Source organism: Octopus bimaculoides, chromosome 17 (assembly GCF_001194135.2).
Source record: "Octopus bimaculoides isolate UCB-OBI-ISO-001 chromosome 17, ASM119413v2, whole genome shotgun sequence".
NCBI lineage: Eukaryota > Metazoa > Mollusca > Cephalopoda > Octopoda > Octopodidae > Octopus > Octopus bimaculoides.
The window spans coordinates 2442287-2446728 of NC_068997.1; the positions used below are offsets into that span (position 1 = coordinate 2442287).

General features: G+C 37.9%; 1 protein-coding gene across 1 annotated transcript in view; it reads right to left on the reverse strand.

Annotated features, from left to right (window-relative positions):
• Positions 1–4442, reverse strand: part of LOC106882585 (unconventional myosin-Ia) — a 354036-nt gene that overhangs the window by 225520 nt on the left and 124074 nt on the right. The window lies entirely within an intron of this gene.

Sequence of the window (4442 nt, forward strand, 5' to 3'; positions counted from 1 at the left end):
TTTGTATATATATATATATATATATATATATACGACGGGCTTCTTCCAGTTTCCGTCTACCAAATCCACTCACAAGGCTTTGGTCGGCCCGAGTCCATAGTAGAAAACATTTGCCCAAGGTGTCACGCAGTGGGACTGAACCCAGAACCATGTGGTTGGTAAGCAAGCTACTTACCACACAGCCATTCCTGCGTGATTTTAAAACAAAAATTGTCTGATTTTGCTGAAACATATAGTTAATTCTGGGACACACTGTATGTCCCACAAGCTGGAGATATCAAACAGCATTGACAGGAATGGTAGCTTCTCTTGAAGCTGAGATAATTACATCACATCTCACCTAGAAGGCTTTGCCTTTGCTCTTTAGGAACAAGAGATAGTTACTGATCAATAAGTAAGATAAACGTGCATATGTGTATATGTGTGTGTGTGTGTGGATCATAGATCATATCTATAAAAGATATATGTCTATGTGTGTGTGTGTGTATGAGTGAATACATATATGTTTATAAGCGCATGAAAGAGTATATATATATATATATATATATATATATATATATATATATATATATATATATATATATATATATATATATATATATATATATATATATATATATATACATATATATATATATATATATATACTGTAAATAACGACTAAATTTCTCTCCAGTTAAACTCTGTTGTCTCAAAAATGAAAGCACACTTCAGGTAACATAATCCTAGATACAATGTCTGAATAACATGGAACGGTCACATCTGGAAAGTCTTTGACCATAGGTCTTGGTCAGTCATGGCTGATCTGGAGCTAAAGAACAACTATCGCCATTAGAACTATTGTCTGTCATTATAACACCCACCTGTACAACCAATCCTTCTGCCACTTATACTATCACCATCACCCTGTTCACCACAACTACAATGTCTACCACTAGTGCCACCACCAATTCCACTACTTCCACCACTAATACTCCTATGAACACCACAATCATGACCTCTTCATATTTACTACTACTATAACCACCACCACCACCACCACAATTATAACTTCTACAGCTAATGCTACTACCACCACCAACATCACAGGTGTAAATTCTACCTCTCACTGTTACTACCGATTATTAACCACCACCGCAACTGTAACCTCAACCACAAACACTACCACAGCTATCATCAAGAATTATTAGCACCACTACAAATGTAATCTGTGTCGTTAGTACCATGACTACCACCACAGCTACTACATTACCAACACCACACCGAACACTACTATTAGTCACAAAACTACCTCTGCCTATTTACAAGTGAAATATCTCAATAGCATTGCCAACGCACACACAGACACACACACATACTCTCTCATACACATTTTTAGACATACACACTCCTACACACTCTCTCTCTCTCATACACACACACACACACACATACACACACACACTCTTTCATACGAACTCTCTCTCCCAGCCACACTCTCTCATTCTCTTTAACACAGGCAAGCACACTCTCTCACACACACATCCTCTCTCTCTGTCTGTCCCACGAACACATACACACAACTCCTTCTCCCTCTCCCTCCCTCTCTCTCTCTCTCTCTTATACATGCATACTTTCTATCTCTTACACACACTCCCTCAAACACACACAGACCATTAACTTACCTTATCAAGGCATTATTTACCGACAGTTTTTGATGTTAATTCTAATCAAAGTATTAATTCATTAAGTGATCTCCAATAATCCTTAATACAATCAATGAGATCCTGTACCTCGCTTGTGCTTGTTTTACAATATAAACCAAAATCACAGTTAATTGACTCTTCATCCCCTACACACACAGACACACACACACACATACACACACACACAGTCACATTTTATATCATAGATCCTCCTCCTCCTCATCATCATCATCACTGTCATCAACATTGTTTTAATATTCACTTTCCATGCTTGCAATGGGACAGACTGAGTATATTGAGGCAGAATATCTCCATCACCAGATATGTCTGTGCAGAATGTTTGAAATGAATGACAGTGGTACTGACACATAATACCAAGACAAGGAGACACACACACATAGAGGATGAGATTCTAGCAGTTTCCATCAACCAAAATTACTCACAAGGCTTTGGTTGACCCAGAGCTATAGTAGAAAAACACTTGCCCAAGGTGCCAAGATCCTATATATTCATTAAACTTTTATCTTTTACTTATTTGCGCTGGGCCTCATGGAGGCAATGACAAATGACTGAGGCCTTTGGCAATATGTTGTGCTTGGCAGAAAGACCCATCAAGTGAAGTTGTAGTCATGGTAGAGATTGGTGTCGTGCAACTGGTACCCAAGTGGCATATAAAAGCACCCATTACACTCTTGGAGTGGTTAGTGTTAGGGAGGGCATCCAGCCATAGAAATCATGCCAAATCAGACTGGAGTCTGGTGCAGCCCTTCAGTTTACCAGCCCTGATCAAACCATCCAATCCATGCTAGCATGGACAACAGAGGTTAAATGATGATGATGACGACAATGATATTTCAGTCACTGGTTTTAAATTTTGGCACAAAGCCAGCAGTTTCAGGGAAGGAGCTAAGTTGATTACACCAATCGCAGTGCTCAACTGGTACTTATTTTATCGACCCTGAAAGGGATGCAGAAGAAAGTCATCCTCAGCAGCATTTGAACTCAGAATGTAAAGATAGATGAAATGTGGCTTAGCCTTTTGCCTGGCATGCTAACAATTCTGCCAGCTCACCACTTCAATAATAATAATAATAATAATAATAATAGTGCATCTCTGATCATGAGCAGCAGTAGTGGGGGGGCATCATGGCCATGTGTTGAGAGGAAATTTTTGTGGGGTGAATAATTCACCCTTGGAAACATGGGTGTTTTGCTCAACATCCTTAAACAAACCTTATTCAGGGACCTTTTGAGCAGGATGGGCTACTCGACCTGAAGAAAATTCTAACTGGGCCCCACCTGCGAGGTCATGCACTGTTTATCTTGATATAATATCACCATGTCGCGCACATATGGTTGTGATGCATGTGCCTGGTGTACCCTTCTCAGATGGGTAGTCCTGATGGGTATATTGGGCTTTGTATATTTTACCCCAGTGTCAGTTTGATAGCATGCACTGCTCTCTCACTCAATAATAATAATAATAATAATATTTTTTAAGTAATCCTTTCTAACCTAGCAAAATCCTCAAATTCAAGCCCGTTCTCCACAATGAATGTCTATAAAACCAAAACCTTACATAAGAGCTGAACTTACAAGGACTGACTAGGTACAAGAGCTATATAACATAGCAAAAATTTCAAGCAATTTCAAAGACACTATCTTTGAAGTATTGTTCACTTTCATGCTAGAGTGCCCCCTGGGTGACAATAGAGTGGACTCCACTAAATATACCTAACAACCTGAGGGTGGTGCTAAATGAGATGACAAGAAGTTCATCCAAAAGGACCACGTAGAGGAATTAAACTGGGTTACAACAGAATGGACTCCACTAAACGTTAAAAACACTTAGAGGTACGATGGTGGTACTGGTGGTGATAGTTTTAACCCAAGTGAAGAATTAAATCTACAACCCAAGAAAAGGAATGGTCCCAACAACACATAACCACTCAGTTCCTCTCAGCATTTTGGTTAAATGGAGGGGGTTTGTTAGAAACACCAATCTCAAGTGCTGCACTCTGGGATCAAATCCAAAAGCATGTAATCACAAAATGAGTATAAAGGCCACGATTTTAACAAGAAATGGTTTATAATAAACCATGATGTATGTTATAGAGTACGATATAAATATTTATATTGATGATAATGACATAATGAGTCATTGATTGACCAGTTAATTATCTTTTATAGAGGAGACATACAAACAGACAAAATATTTTTAATGAAGGTCACAAAAGGTTAAATGAACAAGAACATTTGTAATTCAACATCTGACAGAACTTTCAGTCTTGGAAACATGAAGAATACGGTAATGATAGAATGGTTTTATGACATGAAAAGTTGTTTTAGAATGGTATGTGGAGAGAACGGTAATGGTTTTATGAAGAGAATGGTACAATGGTTGTGATAAAATGGTTGTGGAAAGAATGGTACAATGGTTGTGTTGAAAGGATTTCTGAAAACAATAGTAAAATACACACACACACACACATTATGGAATGGAATTGTTTTATGTAGAGGAATAGGTTGAGAAAGTACAAGGATAAATTAGACTTAACCTTTAAACCCAAAGAACACTATCAAGCTGCGTCCACTCTCAGCTGCTGTTCCTACAACATCCTCTGCTCATCTAAGTTTCTGGTCTCCAAACTTAGTCATCCAAATCTCTATCACATACAACTGCTACATACATACATACATATCTATCTCTCTCTCTCTCTCTATATATATATATATATATATATATATATATATATA